The sequence below is a fragment of the Sapajus apella genome, unplaced genomic scaffold, assembly GCF_009761245.1.
Source record: "Sapajus apella isolate SASKATOON/1434 unplaced genomic scaffold, GSC_monkey_1.0 scaffold453, whole genome shotgun sequence".
Lineage (NCBI taxonomy): Eukaryota > Metazoa > Chordata > Mammalia > Primates > Cebidae > Sapajus > Sapajus apella.
In genome coordinates, this window is record NW_022437389.1 from 35434 (window position 1) to 58000 (window position 22567).

A 22567-nucleotide genomic window follows, 5' to 3' on the forward strand; every position below is an offset into this window, starting at 1 on the left:
GCTTTTCATATACGGCTTTTGTCATGATGATGGAGTTTTCTTCTACTCCTGGTTAAGTGTTATTATTTTTCATTTTTATTTTATTTGGGGCAGGGAGGAGGGGTCAAGATCTTGCTCTGTTACCCGTGCTACAATACAAAAATGTAATGACAGCTCACTGCAGCCTTGAACTCTCAACCACAAGTGATCCTCCCACTTCACCCTGACACCCCAGAGAGCTGAGACTACAGGCACATGCCACCACACCTGGCTAATTTAATCTTTTTACTTTTTGTAGAGATGGGAGTCTCAGTGTGTCTCCTAAGTTGGTCTTGGACTCCTGGGTTCAAGCAATCCTCCTATTTCAGCATCCCAAAGTGCTGGGATTACAAGCATAACCTACCATACCTGGACCCTAGGTAAGTGTTTTTAATTAAGAAAGTGTTTTGAATTTTCTCAGACTGTCAGCATATATTTGATTTCCAAATGGTTCAAATTATGTACTGTTGTTTCTGATTTTTGTTGTTTTTGGAAGAAAGGCAATAACAAAAATTTATTTCCATGGCCGGGTGCAGTGGCTTATGCCTGTAATCCAGCACTTTGGGAGGCTGAGGTGGGTGGATGATGAGGTCAGGAGTTTGGGTCCAGCCTGGCCAACATGGCAAAACCCTGTGTATACTAAAAATACAGAAATTAGCTGGGTATGGTGGTGTGCACCTACAGTCCCAGCTACTCAGGAGCCTGAGGCAGGAGAATCACTTGAATCCGGGAGGCAGAAGTTGCAGTGAACTGAGACCGTGCCATTGCACTAGAGCCTGGGTGACAGAACAAGACTCCATCTCAAAAAAAAAAAAAAAAAAAAAAAAAAAAGTCTATCCTCTTTCTCCATGATATTGTTTTCTGACCACTGGTAAGACTTTCAGGAGTATTATCAGCATTTACCGTATTTACTGTAGTTTGTGTAATTTCTTTCTACAGAGATTTTCAAATGAGTATTATCCCTTAGGGGCCTCTCGCATGGCAGTAGAGGTTTTATGTAGTTTAAGGACACCAGGCTTTATTAGGTTTAAACTAATACTTTTGCTGTGCTACAAGGATTCCATGGGGTTGTCCCTGACAACCTGGACGGTCAGAGTCTTTACTGAGTTAGAGGCATGGGCAGCAGCAGTAGGAGCAGAGGTACTTAATGGTCCTAGTGAGTATGGACCTTAGGACACCATGTAATGGCAACTTCCTCACCCTCTCTCTCCTCTTTCTTTCTCTTTTCCAAATGACCACTCTTTCAGGAATAACCATCTGATGGGCTCAAAAGCTACACACAATAAAATATCACAACAAGCTCCCAGCCCCAGACCTGTAGATTAAGCCCACGCCCAGCACCAGTGACAGCTTCATTCTGAAATACTGAGATAGGCCTCCACCAAAACTCTTGAACCAGAGCCACTTTATGGAGCACCCCAATCTCATGTTACTGCTCACAAATGACAAGGAATTATGCAAATTGGTGACTTTTCTCAGCTGAATCTAGAACTGAGGCCTGCTAGACTTCAACTATGCAACACAGAGCAACAAGCAGCAGCTCAGAGTGCATGCTGGCCATCAAGCAACAGAGCAGGTTAGCAACCCAGAGCAAGAGGACATAGCCCTTGGCATGGGGACGGTGCCAATTGTTATGGTCACCTGAAAAAGTGTGGTTCTGATGTTGACACTGATGGCTACGTGGCACATACACACTGAGAGAGTACGAAAAAGCTTATTTAACATTAGTCGAGATTTCATGGGGGACCAGGACAGGCCTCTCAAGAAGATGTGAAATGGTTCAGAGAGAAAGGAAAATAGCACTGATATCCCTTATGAATGTGAATGCAAAATCCTCCAATAAACATCAGCAAACTGTATTAAGCAACATATTAAAAGCATTATACAACATAGCCAGGTGAGATTTATTCTTGGAATGTGAGGATGGTTCCATGTATGAAAATCAATGTCATACACCATATTAACAAGACAATAGAAAAATATCATTTCAATTGAAACAAAAATTGACGAAATTCTACACCCATTTGCAATAAAAGTTTTTTTGTTTTTTTTTTTGAGATAGAGCCTTACTCTGTTGCCCAGGCTGGAGTGCAATGGTGTGATCTTGGCCCACTACAACCTCCACCTTCCAGGTTCAAGTGATTCTCTTGCCTCAACTGCTGAGTAGACGACATTACAGGCACGTGCCACCACACCAGGCAAAAGCAGATTAAAGTTGCACACTACTCAGAATGGCTATTACTACACTACTCAGAATGGCTACTTGGCTACTTACACTACTCACATACTCAGAATGGCTCACGCTACTCAGAATGACTATTAATAAAAAGCAAATATGAAACCCATAGACACTGGTGATAATCCAGAGAAAACTTATAATCCAGTTTATACACTGTTGGCTGGAACAGAAATTAGTACAATCTCAACAGAAAACACTATGGAGATTTCTCAAAGAACTAAAAACAGGGCTACCATTTGACTAAGTAAACCCACTACTGGGCATCTACTCAAAGAAAAAGAAGTTGCTATATCAAAAAGATACCTGTTCTTGTATGTTTATCTCAGCACTATCTACAATGGCAAAGTCGTGGTATCAACCTAAGTGTTCATCCCCAGATGACTGGATAAACAAAACATGGTACAAATACACCATGAAATACTATGCAGCCATCAGAAAGAATAAAATCATTTCTTTTGCAGCAACACAGATGGAGCTGGAGACCAAGACCCTGAGTAAAATAACTTGGGAGAGAAAAAAATCAAATACAGCATGTTCTTCCTCATAAGTGGGAGCTAAACAATGAGCACACAAGGACATGCAGAAGGAAACAATGGAACCTGGGAATTCCAAAGTGGGGAGCATGAGCGGGGAAGTGTTGAGAAACTACCTATTGGGCACAGTGTTTAGTATTTGGGTGACGGATACACTGGAAACCCAAACCGCACCATTATGAAACATATCCAAGTACAAAACCTGCAATGTACCCCTGAATCTATAAAAATAAAATTTAAAAAAGTTTTTAAAAAGTGAGCTAGCTTCTTTACCATCTGATGGTACAAGCAGCTAGAGAGTTATAATTGGGAATTCTCTCTCCCCTCCATCTTAGGACTGGACCAGCACCCCCTTTGCTGTCAAGATCTGAAAGGAAACGAGCCTGTCAGGAGCGGGCTTGCTTCCAGCCTCAATGTCTTTGTTTCCTAAAGCCCACTCACTCCTTGACTCTCTCCCATGGCTTGCCTCTCACTATGCAGCCGGAACTGCTTTTGCCATGGTCACCAATGACCTCCAAGTTGCTTGATTTAATAAGCATTTTCCTGTCCTTAAGAACAAGATTGGCCGGGCCCGGCAGCTCACGTCTGTAATCCTAGCACTTTGGGAGGCTGAGGCGGGCAGATCATAAGGTCAAGAGATCAAGACCATCCTGCACGGGTTTCTATTAAAAATACAAAAATTATCTGGGCGTGGTGATGCGTGCCTGTAGTCCCAGCCATTCAGGAGGCTGAGGCAAGAGAATCACTTGACCCGGGAGGTGGAGGTTGCAGTAAGCTGAGATCAGGTCATTGCACTCCAGCCTGGGTGACAGAGCGAGATTTGGTCTCAGAAAAAAAAAAAAAAGAGCAAGTTTATTGACCAGAATTTCATTCTAAAACACCAAGATCTCCATCACTGTCGCCACATACTCTCTGGGTTTTTCTCCTACCTTGAGGACGATTTTCAATGGGCTCCTTGGCTGGCTTTACTCACTGCTGACACAATGAATGCTGAGGTGCTTTAAGGTTCTGGCCTGGTCTTCTTCCTTCTCCAAACTTTTCCTGTGAGTGACTTCACCCAGTCAACCCTGTATGGTTTGAAAATCATATACATCGTGATTTATATTTCCAAATCACTTCCCCAAAGTTCCAGTCTCATAGGCAAAAAAGTGCTTACTCAATGTCTCCAATTTGATGGCTACCAAGCATTTCAAAATTGATGTGTCCTAAATGGAACATTCAATTTTCTCTCCCCTTCCCATCTCAAAATGTCCCTGCTTCTTTACACCATCTCAATATATTACACCGTCATATATCCATCTGTTCAAGCCCAAACCCATCAGCCATCCTTGACTACTTCTCTTCTTGGCCTCTGATATACAATCTAACACTGAAACCAGGTAAGCAAACTTCAACAAATACAGTGTACTGAATTTGCCCACTTATCACTGTCCTAGTTCAAGGTAATACAATTCCTTCCCCAGAAACCTGTAATTGCCTTTTCTATGGCCTTTTAATTGACTTTTAAAATTGACTTTAATGGAGGACATTAACCTAAGTAAAAGAACTTGGAAACATTCTGACCTTACTATGATCCAAGAGGCAGAGGTTTTTTTGTTTTGTTTTGTTTTTAATATCTCTTATTTTAAAATCTTTTTATTGCCGAATGCTGTGGTGCATGCCTGTAGTCTCAGCTACTCGGGAGGCTGAGGCTGGAGGATCGCTTGATTCCAGGAGTTCTGGGCTGTAGTGCGCCATGCCAATCTGGTGTTTGCACTCAGTTCAGCATCAATATGGTGACCTCCTGGGAGCAGGGGACCACAAGGTTGCCTAAGGAGGGCTGAACCGGCCACGGTCGGAAATGGAGCAGGTCAAAACTCCCGTGCTGATCAGCAGTGGGATTGCACCTGTGAATAGCCACTGCACTCCAGCCTGGGTGACATAGCAAGACCCCGTCTCTAAAAAAAAAAAAAAATCTTTTAATTGATAAATAATTTTATCTTTTTATGGCTACATGTAATATTTTGATCCATGCATATGATGTGTAATGATCAAATCAGGGTATTTAAGATATCCATGACCTTGAACATTGATATTTTCTTCGTGTTGGAAACATTTCAAAAATCTCTTTTAGGGATTCTGAAATATACCAGAAATTAACTATAGTCACCCTACTGTACTATTGAATGCTAGAACTTACTTGTTTTATCTAACTGCATGCTTATATCCATTCACCAGCCCCTTTTCACTGCCTCCATCACCCTTTCTAGAGAGCTTTAAAACATAAATTCCAGCGTGTGCCGGCAACTCGCCGAGGGACTAGGCAGAGCTGTGGAACCGCCGCCAGTTTGCTGTCAGTCCACGCCGCCCATCGCGCTGCCTGCCCGTCCAGTGTCCACCGCCGCCATGGGAGTGCAGGTGGAAACCATCTCCCCAGGAGACGGGCGCACCTTCCCAAAGCGCGGCCAGACCTGCATGGTACACTACACCGGGATGCTTGAAGATGGAAAGAAATTTGATTCCTCCCGGGACAGAAACAAGCCCTTTAAGTTTATGCTAGGCAACCAGAAGGTGATCCGAGGCTGGGAAGAAGGGGTTGCCCAGATGAGTGTGGGTCAGAGAGTCAAACTGACTATAACTCCAGATTATGCCTACGGTTCCACTGGGCACCCAGGCATCATCCCACCACATGCCACTCTTGTCTTCGATGTGGAGCTTCTAAAACTGGAATAACAGGAATGGCCTCCTCCCTTAGCTCTCTGTTCTTGGGTCTGCCATGGAGGGATCTGGTGCCTCCAGATGCGTGCACATGAATCCATATGGAGCTTTTCCTGATGTTCCACTACACTCTGTATAGACATCTGCCCTGACTGAATGTGTTCTGTCACTCAGCTTTGCTTCCTACACCTCCATTTCCTCTTCCCCTTTATCCTCGTATGTGTGTTTACCTAAACTATATGCCATAAACCTCAAGTTATTCATTTTATTTTGTTTTCATTTTGGGGTGAAGATTCAGTTTCGGTCTTTTGGATCTAGGTTTCCAATTAAGTACATAATCAAGTATTAACAGCACAAGTGATAGGTTAACTTTAGAATAGGAATTGGTGTTTGGGGGCGGGGGTTGCAAGAATATTTTAATTTTTTGGATGAAATTTTTATCTATTATATATGAAACATTCTTGCTGCTGCGCTGCAAAGCCATAGCAGATTTGAGGCGCTATTGAGGGCTGAATTATTCTCCAAGTTGAGAGATGTCTTTGTGTTAAAATAAAAGCCCTACCTAAAACTGAGGTGGGGATGGGGAGAGCCTTTGCCTCCACCAGTCCCACCCCACCCTCTCCTTAAACCCTCTGCCTTTGAAAGCAGGTCATTTTCACTGCAATGTTGGACACTACAGGTATCTATCTGTCCCTGAGCCAGCAGGGATCTCTGAAGCCTTCTTTGTGGCCTGGCTTATTCCCCTCCCCTCACCCCATCCTGTGGTTTTTCTAATGGACTTTTAGGAATATTGTAATCTCATAACTTTCCAAGCTCCACCACTTCCTAAATCTTGAGAACTTTAATTGACAGTTTAAATTGAAGGTGCTGTTTGTAGACTTAACACCCAATGAAAGCCCAGCCATCATGACAAATCCTTGAATATTCTCTTACGAAAATGATGCTGGTCATCACAGCTTCAGCATCTCTTGTTTTTTGATGCTTGGCTCCCTCTGCTGATCTCAAAGTTTTCTGGCTTTTCCTCCCTCAGCCCCTTCTCACCCCTTTGCTGTCTTGTGTAGTGATTTGGTGAGAGAAATCATTGCTGCTCCCTCCCCCCACCACCATATATGAGTTTCAAGTTTTATTATTGCAATAAAAGTGCTTTATGCTGGCTTTTCTCAAAAAAAAAAAAATCTGATTGTGTCACTCTATTGCTTAATATCTTTTGGTGGCTTTCTATTGTACCTAAAATATGATTTCCTTAAGATAAACTACAAAGCACCCTGTATTATTTAGTTTCCAATTTCATCTTCTACATATTCAGACACATTTGATTTTTTTGTTTCCATCTTACCTTCAATCTTTGTTGAAATGCTGTTTCTCAGGGTCTTCACCTGCCTGTATTCTTTTCATCCTTCAGAGCTTTCCCAAATCTAAAGAGGCATGACACACACACACACACACACATCAATTATTCTCTGATGCAACACACTGCTTTATGATTTTTCACAGCAGCAACTCGAATCTGTAAGTATCCTGTTGTTTGTCCATAGCTTAATGTATAGAATCCTGCAAGGTTATCCACCTCATACCATCTCTCTCTTGTTCATGTCTATGCTACCAATAACTTATCTAACAAGTCACATCATCAATCTTCTCTAAGTAATTGTTAAATGAATTAAAATATATGCATGAAATAAAATGCTAAGAAGTTACATGCTGTGATTTAGAACCATTATTTTATAATAAAGAATTTCACAACATAGTAGATGGTAACATTGTTTTGTGATTAAAAAATATAAATTAAGAGATGAATGCAAAGAAAATAGCAACATGGGCCATGTGTGATGGCTCATGCCCACAATCTCACCACTTTGTGAGGCCAACGTGGGTGGATCACTTGAGGTCTGGAGTTCAAGACCAGCTTGGCGAACATAGTGAAACCCCATCTCTACTAAAAATAGAAAAATTAGCCGGGTGTGGTATATTTATTTTTACCACTCCCCAATACGTGTGTACTATTACCAACATGTTTAAAACCCATCAAAGGGAGAAAACTGTAGGAAATGTATTCGGAGATATTCAATGGATTTCTCTGTGCATATTTATAATCCATGTTTTTCACTCCCTATTTTTCTGTGATTATATTGTTTACAGGCATGACATATACTATCCAGGTCATCTGCTATCCTAGAAAAGTGTTATCAATATTTGTTTTATACAATGAACAGTTTGTTCCTAACACGATGTGCTGTCTAATGGAGAATCTTCACAAGTATGGATTTGTAGTTGCCTTGGGCTACCAGATGGCCATGCTGGCTTTGCCAGATCCTGTCTTCATGGAGATTAACATAGAGTAATTTCCAGTGTAGCTTTTCAGAACAGCAGGCCAATTTTTGTGCACTTATAATGTACTCCTTAAACCTCTTCATATTTTTTCTTAAACTTTCATCAGAACAGCCTACCTAGCATGATAATCTCTAAAGCACTCTTTCTAGATTTTATGGCCTATGTTTTGCTGTGAGCTTTTATGTTTCAGACAGCCACTTCTTTAGATAGCATAAAAATATCCACTAATTTATATTTTTAGTGACCATTTGCATAGGGGTACATGAAGAGGATAAAAAGGTTTTTTTTCCCTATGAGTTTACAATGTCATTAATATTCTAGATACACATTGTGTATCAGTGTTTATGGATACTCTTTAACTTCCAGCCACTTGACATGCCCCAGAGAAGGCAAGAATTTTGGCCTGGTAAGAGAGTAGATTGCATATACATGTTCAGAGTAAATTATTGCATAACTATCCAAGTATTTTTCTTTTCAATTTTAAGACCCATAAATACGCAGTATCAAGTCAGAGTTTGGTAGAAAAACATCCAAATAAATGTGACCATAGATGCTTTTCAAATTCTAAGTGAATGGAGATATGAGAATTTAATAGTACTTCATAATTAGCTACTCAAGTAACAGGAAACAATGTTGCAGTGACTTCAATTATCAGTAGAGATTGTGCTGTATGTGCCACCTTCAGATTTAAAGGTGATACTAGGCCAGGTGTGGTGGCTCACACCTGTAATCCCAGCACTTTGGGAGGCTGAGAATGGCAGATCACTTGAGATCAGAAGTTCGAGCCCAGCCTGGCCAACATGGCAAAACTCCATCTCTCCTAAAAATACAAAAATTAGCCAGGTGTGGTGGCAGGCACCTGTAATCCCAGCTACTCAGAAGACTGAGACAGGAGAATTGCTTTAATCCAGGAGGCAGAAGTTGCAGTGAGCTATTGGTCCACTGTACTTCAGACTCCAGCCTGGGTGACAGAGCAAGGCTCCCTGTTTTAAAAAAAAAAAAAAGAAAAAAAGAAAAAAAGAAGTGATACTAGCATAAGAACTGATATGCTTTAATTTAGCTAAGGCTAAAACTGATGTGAGGCAGTCATAGTAAGTCTTGGCCATTAGACCATGGAATGAATTCCATTTTGGATACATTGACATCTTGCCTGCAATTAGGTCCTTCCTTTGACCAACAGATCATGGTTTATACAGTATTTTGAAATATCATTTTACAAAATTGGGGTTTCCCCCAGTGGTGCTTGTTCATTTTTGACCAGATCAATTAGTTAATATACAGAGTCTCCTTAGAATTATTCTAATCAATGGAATATAAAAGAACTTATGTACATTTTGGATCAAAATGGATCCACTAGGAAAATATATAGCCTTAAAATTTTGGTGTAAGAATTAGAGAAAGTAATTTAAAAAAAAAAAAAAACATTTTTGAGTGAATTAAAATATTCATTTGGCCATATTTTAAATTCTCACCTAAACTGAAATCTATTCTATACATTCTATTCTGGTCATACTGATTTGCTTATTGTGGCTTCATAGCATTCTCTGTTATCAAATGAAACAAGTCTTTCTTACTGTTACTCTTTTTCACTCTTTTCTGGGCTTTTCTCAGGAACTTTTAAGTGTACTTTTTCCAATTAAAAAGTTTTCCATTGAAAATGCATTAAGTTTGTATTGTGTTGAGGCAGAATTGTCACTTCTATGTCACAAGAATTTCTCATCCTAAAGCGCGGCATTTTATTTGTTCAGACCTTGATTTGTATTTTTTGTAGTTATATTTTTTCCTAGGCATTACATAGATTTTACTGCTATTGCCAATGAAGGTCTTTTCCTCATTTCCATTTCTTCTTTTAACTGTTATTTTAGGTTTGGAGTAGATGTGACGGTTATATAGGTAACCTCATGTCTTGAAGGTCTGTGGTATGGATTATTTCATCACACGGGTATTAAGCCTAGTACAAGATAGTTATTTTTTTTCTGCTTCTTTCCCTGCTCCCACCCTCCACCCTCGAAGTAGACCCCAGTGTCCATTGTTCCCTTCTTTGTGTTCATGAGTTCTCAGCATTTAGCTCCCACTTATAAGTAAGAACATAGGGTATTTGGTTTTCTGTTCCTGCAGTTAGTTTGCTAAGGATAATATCTTGCAGGTACATCCATGTTCCCACAAAAGACAAGATCCTGTTCTTTTTTATGTCTGCATAGTATTCTATGGTGTATATGTACCACATTTGCTTTATGCAGTCCATCATTGATGAGCATTTAGGTTTATTCCATGTCTTTGCTATTGTGAATAGTGCTGCAATGAACACTCATGTGCATGTGTCTTTATGGTAGGATAATTTATATTCCCCTTGGCATATACCCAGTAATAGGATTGCTAGGTTGAATATTTCTGCTTTTAGCCCTCTGAAGAATTGCCTACTGCTTTTCACAATGGTTGATCTAATTTAAACTCCCACCAGCAGTATAGAAATATTCCATTTTCTCTGCAACTTTGCCAGCTTCTGTTTTTTTTGTTTTTTGCTTTTTGTGTTTTTTTTTTGACTTTTTAGTAATAACCATTCTGACTGGTGAGACGTGGTATTTCATTGTGGTTTTGATTTGCTTTTCTCGAATGATGACTGATATTGAGCTTTTGTTTCATATGATTGTTGGCCACACTGTTTTGCTGAAATTTTTACTTTCATTTTGGGTTTGAGAATTTGTGAGCAAAAGAAACCACAATATTATACTCAAATACAGCTAAAAGTTTAATAATCAACATAGCAAAATAGTACAATGGTTAACTTAGCTAAGGCTAATGGCAGAGCAAAGGGAAAGGGGAAAGGAATACATATGTCTGCACAAAATTGGGGATAATACCTACATCCAGATCAAGTAGTGCTGGGCAGTCCCAGAAACAGCCAAATGAAATCCCACTGGAACGGGTCCAGACAGTGCATCCACTTCATGGGGGAGACTTCAGACAGCAGTTGGAGGGTCACAGCTTATATTACCAAGCCACTAGCTGAAATTATCAGCTCATGTGAAAATATGCAGCTCTACAGGTTTAACCAACAATGCTTAATCTTTTACTTTGTGTGTCTCAGAATATTCTGAAACCAAGAGAATTGAGCAGATTCCCAAGTTTTGAGAAGTTCCACAACACACTCCCTTTCTTACACGAAGCTCTCAGGGCTGATGGGTATTTACTCTCCATGTAGGCCCATAGCTCACATGGGGTTATCTGTTGGTGAGAGGCCTAGCATTGCTTCTGAAGCCCAAACAAGTCTAATGCAATTTTAAACCCTTACATGCATGCATGTACCCATTCCTCCTGGGAAGGCTTTACAGATATTTGGAAAGACTTGAGTGTTGTCATCTGTGCCATTTCTGCCTTAGGTGGTGCCTCAGGGCCAGTAACGCTGTGGTTCTCACAGACTCACATAGGTACCATCTTGATGGTCTTAGACAAGATCCAGATGAACTCTCTGGATTACCAGGCAGACTTTTGTTTTCTTGCTTACTTCCTTCCAAAAAAATAAGTGGAATATCTCTATCCTGAGCCACCTGAAACTGGAGGCAGAGTAATACAAGCATCCCTGTGGCCTTTATTATGACTCTGCTGGGTGAGACTTGAGGCCAGGACAGCACTGGGTCCCATGCAAGGCCTGCTGTAACCACTCCCTGGCTACTGTCTATTTTTGCTAAAGGCCCTGGGCTCTGAATACAATAGGTAGCAAATGCAGCCAGGCTTGTGTCCTTTGGGTAGTGAGTTCCCCCAGACCCTGGGTGGGTCCAGAGGTGCGAGCCAGGAGCCAGGGACTAGAGTGCAAAAGCTTAGAAGTGTTCTACTGTACTGAAACTGAACTGGCACTGAAACCACAAGATGCAGGTTGTCTAATACTTCCCACCTTTCCAAAAGCAGAGGAGCCTCATGCCACGGCCACTGCCACCACAGGCCCATGGGGATTGCTACCAGACCACTGCTCATGACCCCTTAAGGCCTAAGGACTTTTTAGTCAGCTTGCGGTGAATGCTGCCTTAAGTACTCATCCTTAAGTACTCAGCTGGTAGTTGCAGTCCTTGTGGCTTAGACCACATTTCAACTTTATTCAGAACCCCAGAGGACTTTAGCCTGCAGTGGCAAGGCTTGCAGAAACTCAAGTTCCAAGTGCTGGGAATGACAATTCCCCTTTGGCTGGTTTATATGCTCCCTCTGTGGTGTCAGTTGAGTTTGGTCTGGTTTTTCTTTCTGTTATAACAAGACAGCACTGAGCTCAATGCCTCACAACTGATTCACACTCTCTCCCCCGAGTGCCCAAAAAGGTCTCTGCACCATGCTGCCACTGCCAGGGAATGGGTTAGGGGTGGCATTGGCTATTCGAGACTGTTTTTTTCTACATCTTCAATGCCTCTTATGTGTATACAGTTGTTAAAGGATCCACACCCATGGCAGCCAGAGTCTGGTAACCAGGTAAGAAGAGATTTTCCCTGAACTGGGAGATTTGAAGGAATGCCTTCTCCACCACCCGCAGCTCACAAGGTTCAGGGCAGAGAAAGGGCTGGGCAGCAGGTGCATGGTCCACCCTTCTGCCTGATTCCAATGGTCTCTGATTTTCTAAGTGAATAATATGATTTACAAGGAAGATCGTTTTATCTCATTTCAAGCCATTTATTTCAATTTTATTATTTATTTATATGTCTTTACTCTTGTATGTTCATAGAAATAGTGAGCATGCCTCTGGTTCCTGACATAAATTGAAATGGCACTAGCATTTTGCCATTTTAAAATGACATCATTTATTAGTTTTTTTGAAAATAGTGTTTAAGTCATTCCATTCCATATCTAGTATTCTTAGAAATATCTATCAATCATCTTTCCTTCATCGTCTACTGAAATGATTGCAATCCTTCTGAGAATGAATCTCTTTTATTACTGCATTTGTTTGCTTAGGGTATATTTTTCTTGTTTGGTGAATTGTCTTTGCAAATACATTATCTAGATGTTTTTCTATTTCCATTCACTGGCAAACAGAGACAATTTGACTTCCTCTCTTCCTATTTGAATACCCTTTCTTTCTCTTGCCTGATTGCCCTGACCAGAACTTCCAATACTATGTTGAATAGGAGTGGTGAGAGAGGGCATCCTTGTTTTGTGCCAGTTTTCAAAGGGAATGCTTCCAGTTTTTGCCCATTCAGTATAATATTGGCTGTGGATTTGTCATAAATAGCTCTATTTTGAGATGCATTCCATTGATACCTAGAGTTTATTGAGAGTTTTTAGCACGAAGGGGTGTTGAGTTTTATCAAAGCCCTTTTCTTCATCTATTGAGATAATCGTGTTTTTTTGTCATTGGTTCTGTTTACGTGATAGCTTATGTTTACTGATTTGCGTATACTGAACTGGAGTTTCATCCCAGGGATGAAGCCGACTTGATCACGGTGGATAAGCTTTTTGATGTGCTGCTGGATTCAGTTTGCCAGTATTTTTTTTTTTTTTTTTTTTGAGATAGATTCTCACTCTGTCTGGAGTGCAGTGGTGCTATCTCAGCTCACTGCAACCTCTGCCTCCCAGGTTCCCGGCCTCAGGCTCCCAAGTAGCTGGGACTACAGATGTGTGCCACCATGCCTGGCTATTTTTTTGTATTTTAATACAGATGGGGTTTCACCATGTTGGACAAGATAGTCTCAATCTGACCTCATGATCTGCCCGCGTTAGCCTACCAAAGTGCTGGGATTACAGGTGTGAGCCATGGTGTCTGTTTTTGTTTGTTTGTTTGTTTGTTTGTTGTTGTTGTTGTTGTTTGAGATGGAGTCTCACTCTGTCACCCAGGCTGGGGTGCAATGGTGTGATCTCAGCTCACTGCAACCTCTACCTCCCAGGTTCAAGTGATTCTCTTACTTCAGCCTCCTGAGTAGCTAGGATTATAGGCACACATCATCATACCTGGCTAATTTTTGTATTTTTGTAGACATGTGGTTTCACCATGTTGACCAGGCTGGTATTGAACTCCTGACCTCAGGTGATTTGCCCACCTCAGCCTCCCAAAATGGTGGGATTACAGGCGTGAGCCACTGCACGCAGCCAGTTTGCCAGTATTTTATAGAGGATTTGTGCATTGATGTTTGTCAGGGATATTGGCCTAAAATTTTTTTTTTGTCTCTTCCAGGTTTTGGTATCAAAATGATGCCGGCCTCGTAAAATGAGTTAAGGCAGGCATTCGTCTTTTTCTTTTGCCTGGAATAGTTTCAGAAGGAATGGTACCAGCTCCTCTTTGTACCTTTGTTAGAATTTGGCTGTGAATCCATCTAATCCTGGGCTTTTTTTGGTTGGTACATTACTAATTACTGACTCAATTTCAGAACTTGTTATTGGTCTGTTCAGGGATTTGACTACTACCTGGTTTAATCTTGGGAGGGTGTATGTGTCCAGAAATTTATCCATTTATTCTAGATTTTCTAGTTTATTTGCATAAAGGTGTTTATAGTATTCTCTAATGGTAGTTTTTATTTCTGTGGGATCAGTGGTGATATCACCTTTATCATTTTTTATCATGTCTATTTGATTCTTCTATCTTTTCTTCTTTATTAATTTGGCTAGTGGTCTATTTTGTTAGTCTTTAAAAAAAAAAAAACAGCTCCTGAATTCAATGATTTTTTTTTTTTTGAAGGGTTTTTGGTATTTCTATCTCCTTCAGTTCTGTGCTGATCTTAGTTATTTCGTATCTTCTAACAGCTTTTGAATTTCTTTGCTCTTGCTTCTCCAGTTAAATTGTGATGTTAGGGTGTTGATTTTAGATCTTTCCCACTTTTTCATGTGAGCATTCAGTTCTATAAATTTCCCTCTAAACACTGCTTTCGCTGTGTCCCAGAGATTCTGGTACATTGTGTATTTATTCTCATTAGTTTTGAAGAACTTATTTATTTCTGCCTTAATTTTGCTATTTACCGAGTAGTCATTTAGGAGCAGTTGTTCAGTTTCCACATAGTTGTGTGGTTTTAAGTGAGTTTCTTAATCCTGAGTTCTAATTCGATTGCACTGTGGTCTAAGAGACTGTTTACCATGATTTCCATTTTTTTGCATTTGCTGAGGAGTGTTTTACTTCCAATTATGTGGTCAATTTTAGAATAAGTGGTATGAGGTACTGAGAAGAATGTATATTTTGTTGATTTGGGGCGGAGTGTTCTATAGATGTTCTGTTGGTCCACTTGGTCCAGAGCCAAGTTCAAGTCTTGTTAATTTTCTGTCTCATTGATCTAATATTGACAGTGGGGTGTTAAAGTCTCCTAATATTATTGTGTGGGAGTCTAAGTCTTTGTAGGTCTCTATGAACTTGCTTTATGAATGTGGGTGCTTCTGTACTAGGTGCATATATATTTAGGATAGTAAGCTCTTCTTGTTGCATTGACCCCTTTATCTTATGTAATGCCCTTTTTTTGCCTTTTTTGATATTTTTGGTTTAAGGTCTGTTTTATCGGAAACTAGGACTCCTACTCTTTTTTTGCTTTCCATTTGCTTGGTAAATATTCCTCCATCCCTTTATTTCGAGCCTTTATGTGTCTCTGCACGTGAGATATGTCTCCTGAATACAGCACACCAAAGGGTCTTAATTCTTTATCCAATTTGCCAGCCTGTGTTTTTCAATTGGGGCATTTAGCCCATTTACATTTAAGGTTAATACTGTTTTGTGCAAATTTGATATTGTCATTATGATGCTAGCTGGTTATTTTGCCCATTAGTTGATGCAGTTTCTTCATAGTGTCAATGCTCTTTACATTTTGGTATGTTTTTGCAGTGGCTGGTACCAGTTTTTCCTTTCCATATTTAGTGCTTCCTTCAGGAGCTCTTGTAAGGCAGGCCTGCTGGTTACAAAATCTCTAAGCATTTGCCTTCTCTAAAGGATTTTATTTCTCCTTCACTTACGAATGTTAGTTTGGCTGGATACAAAATTCTGGGTTGAAAATTCTTTTCTTTAAGAATGTTGAATATTGGCCCCAACTCTCTTCTAACTTGTCGGGTTTCTGCAGAGACATCCACTGTTAGTCTGATGGGCTTCCCTTTGTGGGTAACCTGACCTTTCTCTCTGGTTGCCCTTAACATTTTTCTTTCATTTCAACCTGGTGAATCTGACATTTATGTGTCTTGGGGTTGGCTTTTCTCAAGGAGTATCTTTATGGTGTTCTCTGTATTTCCTGAATTTGAACATTGGCCTGTCTTGCAAGGTTGGAGAAGTTCTTTTGGATAATATCCTGAAGTGTGTTTTCCAACTTCGTTCCATTCTCCCCACCACTTTTAGGTACACCAATCAAACACAGGTTTGGTCTTTTCACATAGTCCCATATTTCTTAGAGGCTTTGTTTGTTCCTTTTTATTCTTTTTGCTTCAATCTTGTCTTCACAATTTATTTCATTAAGTTGATCTTCAATCTCTGATAACCTTTCTTCTGCTTGATTGATTTGGCTATTGATACTTGTATATGCTTCATGAAGTTATCACTTTGCATTTTTCAGCTTCATCAGGTCATTTGTGTTCTTCTCTAAACTAGTTATTCTAGTTAGCAGTCCCTGAGACCTTTTATCAAGGTTTTTAGCTTCCTTGCATTGGGTTAGAACATGCTCCTTTAGCTCAGAGGATTTTGTTATTACCCATCTTCTGAAGCTATTTCTTTCAATTTGTCAAACTCATTCTCGGTCCAGTTTTATTCCCTTGCTGGTGAGGAGCTGTGATCCTTTGGAGAAGAGGCATTCTGGTCTTTGGAATTTTTAGCATTTTTCTGCTGTTTTTTCTTCATCTTCATGGATTTATCTACCTTTGGTCTTTGATATTGTTGACCTGGGAATGGGGTTTTTGTGTGGGCATCCTTTTTGTTGATGTAGATGTTATTGCTCTTAGTTTTCCTTCTAACACTCAGGGCCCTCTTCTGCAGGTCTGCTGGAGTTTGCTGAAGGTCCTCTCCAGACCCTGTCTGCCTGCGTATCAACAGCAGCAGCTGCAGAACAGCAAAGATTGCTGCCTTCTTCCTCTGCAAGCTTTGTCCCAGAGAAGCACCTGCCAGATACCAGCCAGAGATCTCCTGATTGTATGTCTGTTAACCCCTGCTGGGACATGTCTCCCAGTCAGGAGGCATGAGGGCGTCAGGGACCCACTTGAGGAAGCAGTACCTTAGCAGAGCTCGAGCACTGTGCTAGGAGTCCCACTGCTCTCTTCAGAACTGGCAGGCACAAACTTTGTATCTGCTGAAGCTGTGCCCACACACATCCCTTCCCCTGGTGCTCTGTCCCAGGGAGATGGAAGTTTCATCTATAAGCCCCTGACTGAGGCTGCTGCCTTTCTTTCAGAGATGCCCTGCCCGGAGAGGAGGAATCTAGAGAGGTAGTCTGGCTACAGTGGCTCTGCTGGACTGTGGTGGGTTCTGCCCAGTTTGAACTTCCTGGTGGCTTTGTTTACCCTATGAGGGGAAAACCCATTACTCAAGCCTCAGTAATGGTGGACACCTCTCCCTCCACTAAGCTCAAGCATCCCAGGTCAACTTCAGACTGCTGTGCTGGCAGTGAGAATTTCTAGCCAGTGGGTCTTAGCTTGCTGGGCTCCATGGGGGTGGGATCCGCTAAGCAAGACCAGTTGGCTCCCTGGCTTCAGCCCCCTTTCCAGGGAAGTGAATGGTTCTGTCTTGCTGGCGTTCCAGGTGCCATTGGGGTTCAAAAAAGAAAAACTCCTGCAGCTAGCTCAGGGTCTGCCCAAACAGCCCCCCAGTTTTGTGCTTGAAACCCAGGGCTATGGTGGTATAGGCACCCAAAGAAATCTCCTGGTCTGTGGGTTGCCTAGACCATGGAAAAAGCATAGTATCTGGACTGGATAGCACCGTCCCTCCTGGCTTCCCTTAGCTAGTAGAGGGAGTTCCCCAACCCCTTGCACTTCCCAGGTGAGGCAATGCCCTTCCCTGCTTCTGCTCACTCTCTGTGTGCTGTACCCACTCTATAACCAGTTCCAATGAGATGAACCCAGTATCTCAATTGGAAATGCAGAAATAACCTCCTGCCTTCTGCATTGGTTTTGCTGGGAGCTGCAAACTGGAGCTGTTCCTATTTGGCCATCTTTAGGGTGGTATCTTTCTTTTTTATTAACAGAAATACTGGGTTTAAATCAGAGTCCTCAGCTTTAAATAAAAGAGTATCACTCTTTCTCTTTAGCCTTACCATGAAGTAAGGGTGGCTGTGGGCGCAGTTTCAGCAGACATAAAGTTCCTGCCTGCCAGTTCTGAAGAGAGCAGCAGGACTCCTAGGACAGTGTTTGAGCTCTGCTAAGGGACTGCCTCCTCCCTGACCCCTGTGCCTCCTGACTGGGAGACATGTCCCAGCAGGGGTCGACAGACATACATACAGGAGAGCTCTGGCTGGCATTTGTTTGTTTGTTTTGAGACACAGTCTCCCTCTTTTGCCAGCGTGTTGTGCGGTGGCGGGATCTTGACTCACTGTAACCTCCACCTCCTGGGTTCAAGTGATTCTCCTGCCTCAGCCTCCCAAGTAGCTGGGACTACAGGCATGTGCCACCACACCCAACTAATTTTTGTATCTTTATTAGAGATGGACTTTCACTATGTTAGTCAGGATGGTCTAGATCTCTTGACCTTGTGATCCACCCATCTTCGCCTCCCAAAGTGTTCGGATTACAGGTATGAGCCACTGTGCCTGTCCGAAAAGTCTTTTTAACTGGTTTCTCCATGACATTTTTGAAAGTTTTCTCTTTTTTGAAAAATGTGCTTAATTTCTAACTTACGTTTTTATCTTTTACATATTTACTTCTCTTTTTGTTGAAATGTGATTAAATAATATGGACCATAAACTCAAGTTTTAAAAATGTTAAATTTTCATTTGTCTAATACATGATCATTTTTGTAAATGTTCCCATGTACAGCTGAATAAAATCTGTATTTTCTAATAGGGGTCAATGTCTACTCTGTAATGCTATCATATTATTGCACCCCAAAGCCTAAAATAGTATAATACACAGTAAGAACTTAGTAGATACATAAATTCTGCTAATTTCTTTCTTACTTTTTTGGTCAGCCAAATTGGTCAAAATCTGAAAGAGATTATGGCATAGAGTGCTTGCTATCTGTCCTCTAATATCCATTATCTTTTTTGCTGGGGACATGGCCTCCAAGATAGAATCCAAATGCTCTAGTCTCCCTTGGAGTTATATGAGGCCATTAAATTCTGTCCAGTAAGATGTTAGTGAAAAACATGTGAGGAAATTCTGTGCCATTTTCTTAGAAGTAAGCTGCTTTCCTTCTGCACTTTCTTCCTTCCCAAGTGATTAGTTTAGAAGAACTTGGTGGTGGTGAGCCACCTTCTAATATGCAATCCAGAGACTGCAAAGGTTGTAGAAGAAGCCCAAAATACAGGTTGACTTTCAGAAGCAGAGATAGTATCTACCGCCAGACAGTTTACCAACAAAAACCTTTTTAAAAATTATGGCAAAAAACTAGTAACAGGGAACTCCCAGTTTCCAAAGCAACAGGTAAAAACCTCAGAAGTCACCAGTCCTTCTGAAAAGCCATGTAAACGGCTGAACAAAATGAAAAATCAACAATTCTAGCACTTCTTAGGTCTTCAAGAATGAAGAGGTACAGGATAAACTCATGCTCCCAAAATTGGAGACAGAGAGGCAAATACAAAAATCAGATCTTACAGAAGCAGAAACCTCTATGGGAACAGGCTCTGGGACAGTAAAACCTGAACAGTAACTGAAGAATTGCTGAAGGTTCAGTGTGGACATGTCTGAGAGTAAACGCTTCAGGGGGACTTGATAATCAGTACCCCTCCTCCAACAGGCATACTTTTGTGTGTTTTATTGTCTGGAGCTCCACCAGGCTTTCTGGGTGAATTCCAGAGAAGACCCACCCTTCTGCTTTTGGAAGTAGGGTGGAGGGCAGGGGGTCGAGAAACAATTTTGAAATACAACATAGCATTCTGTTCTTCATAGCATATTGTACTCTCAGGAGAAGGTATATAACCAGAGCCTAGCTTGCTGGGGGGTTTTATGAGAATCAACTGTCTAAACTGAAGGAAATATCCAACTCCAACCAAATTTAGCATCCTAGGTGACAGCAGAAAAATATCTAACTCCAGCCCCCTCAACTCACCATGTTTCACCTAAAAAGAGGGTGTGGTCTACAAAACATACCGGTGAAGTTTACAGTACAGAGGCACGGGTTCAGCAAAATAACAAAATCTAACCATAGGACTGTAGAACAATTCCTACCTCCAACACCTTATCACATTACCAAAGCCCTATTTATAGCAATTTGTTACATACTGTGAATCAGGCAAAAACTGCAAGGCATACTAAAAGGCAACAATCAATCAACCAATCAATCAGGTTGAAGGATTATAAGACTGAAAATTTAAAACAGCTGTAATTAGGCTGGGTGCGGTGGCTCACACCTGCAATCTCAGTACTTTGGGAGACTGAGGCAGGTGTATCATGAGGTCAGGAGTTCAAGACCAGCCTGGCCAATATGATGAAACCCAGTCTTTACTAAAAATACAAAAAATTAGCTGGGTGTGGTGGTGGTATAGTTTCATTAGGATTGGTACCAGTTCTTTTTGTATCTGACTGAATTTGGCTGTAAATACATCCAGTCCATGGCTTGTTTTGGTTGCTATTTTCATTACTGGTTCCATTTCAGAACTTGTTATTGTACTTTTCAGGCTTTTAGCTGATGAACTGTGGCAGAAGCAGCAGCAGACAAAACCTCTCGAACACTGAACTGAAAAAGAAAGTGGCTTTTTATTTGGCTGGGAGCTTTATTAGTTGGCAGAGGTGTTTCCGGTGGGGGGTCTGGGTCATGTAAACGTGGAGGACGTGACCCAGTTCTGAGCTCTGACCAGTAGTGACAACATTCTCTGCAACTCTTTCAAGGCTCATAGACAGCTTAGACTACGGCAGTGGCGTCAGCAAGCCACTTGTCCACAGATTCCAGTTCTTTGGCATTTCATCTGTCTTTACCCTCTTCCTCATCTGGAGGGAGGATGTGGAGGCCTGCGAGGAGGAAGATGGGGAGGGGGTCTCCCCTCTTATTCCCCACTTTGAGAACCTCACTTACCAATTTTTAGTGAGAGTTTTTACTCTCACCTTCTATCTTACTGTTGGGATTTTCCAGTGAGACAGGTTGGTAATGGTTCATATAATAGGCCTGAGCTGAAGTCTTTTTTTGAATGATGGTAGTAACAAATCCTCTTACTGCCAGAGGAGCAAGGACATTAAGCAAGGGAGCAATATGCATGCCTCTGTTATTAATACTACACTTATGACAATGGTCTTGAGTTCTTCTGTAGCAAGAAACCAATTCCCAAACGTTGATCCGGGATTGAACACATGCCAGACTTGTGCAGGCACATGTGCTAGTTCTGTCATGTTCCTTACAATATTTTTAACTACCTGACCCTGGTCATTTATTTGTAGTCAACAGTTGGTTAAGTTGAATTTTTTACATAGCCCTCCATCAGCCACTAGTAAGTAATTTAAAGCCAGTCTATTCTGGTAGATGGCATTTTTCATCTTGGTTTCCTGTCGAACCAAGGCGGTTAGAGCCTGGCCAGTTTTGTTGGTTAGGATTTCTGGGACAGCCTGTAATTGAATGATTCGACTAAGCATGTAGATTGGAGTACGGCAGCCCCACGAGCCAGCCTCCATGCATGTGGCTGGCCTGTAGTATCGAATCCTTTTTTCAAGGGGCCATTTATTACCTTTCCAGTTTCCTATAACCAGGCTTTGCTTATTTTGCGAATAGTAGACAGGAAAACCTAACATTTTCCCAGTGTTTATGGGTAGCAGGAAGAAAGAGGGCTTGATGGTGCCAAGGACACCACTGCCTATCCACTGACGTGGCAGTTTGGTGTAGGCTTTGCGCCCACATATCCAGTATAGGCCACGAGGCACTACCTAGTCCCAGTGGGGTTCCAGGCGAGTCCAGGCTGCCTGTAGGGTGGGGAGCTTTTGGAAAGGGTTGGCTGCGGTTCCATGTAAGCTCCACCAGGTGATTGTTTCACTGGATTCACTGCATAGCCTTTGTCCCAACAGTCCAGCTTCCCCACTGGGGCTGTCATACCCTTTTCTATTCTGGCCAAACAATATTGTCTAATGATGGAGGTTTTTAAAATCCAAAAGCCGTTACTCTGGCCTTTTTGCACATAAGTCGTATTTGGGACAGGGTCAGTAGGCACAAGCTCACATGCTTCCCATGGCCACCAGTTCCCCATAGCAGTCCCTCCACAGACATAACAGGAATGCACTCTTAAAGTTTTGGCTACAATTTCAGCTAACGGAAAGAACAAGTTTTTCTCTTTCTGGGGGAATTCTGGAACTGGTTTATTCAATATATTATAAAAAGTCTGAAACACTGGTTGGGGTGATTGTCTCTGGATATCACCCTGAATTAGAATGGCAACCTGGGGGTCTAGTTCTTTTCCATTAATTCCTATCATTACAGATTCCCCTTCTCCTCAGTTCTGGTAAGTACTTTACTTGTATCGCCAAGAAAAGGTCCAGTTCTTAACCTTATCTCAAATATGGTGGACCTGGTAGGCTCAGATGGGTTATAACATGTATCAGGTTGGTTGTTTCCTGGGCTTCACACCTGATACTGGGCAGCATTATATAAACAAGTTTCTTTTAGGGCTTCAGTGCATTTATAATAACTGTGAAACAAGAGGACCGTGGTAACCTTCTGTCCTACCTTAGTGACCTTGTGTATACACTGGGA

The 22567-nt window shown here is 41.5% G+C and overlaps 1 long non-coding RNA gene and 1 pseudogene across 2 annotated transcripts; both read left to right on the plus strand.

The window, feature by feature from the left end:
- Nucleotides 1-5069: 5069 nt before the first annotated feature.
- On the plus strand, nucleotides 5070-5755 carry LOC116545947 (annotated as a pseudogene). The gene has a single exon (XR_004266519.1). The product of XR_004266519.1 is annotated as a peptidyl-prolyl cis-trans isomerase FKBP1A pseudogene (transcript).
- Nucleotides 5756-8143: 2388 nt separating this feature from the next.
- Nucleotides 8144-15744, plus strand: LOC116545948. The gene is made up of 3 exons (XR_004266520.1): nucleotides 8144-8224; nucleotides 14218-14224; nucleotides 15733-15744. It is a non-coding gene; the product is annotated as an uncharacterized LOC116545948 (long non-coding RNA).
- Nucleotides 15745-22567: the final 6823 nt, after the last annotated feature.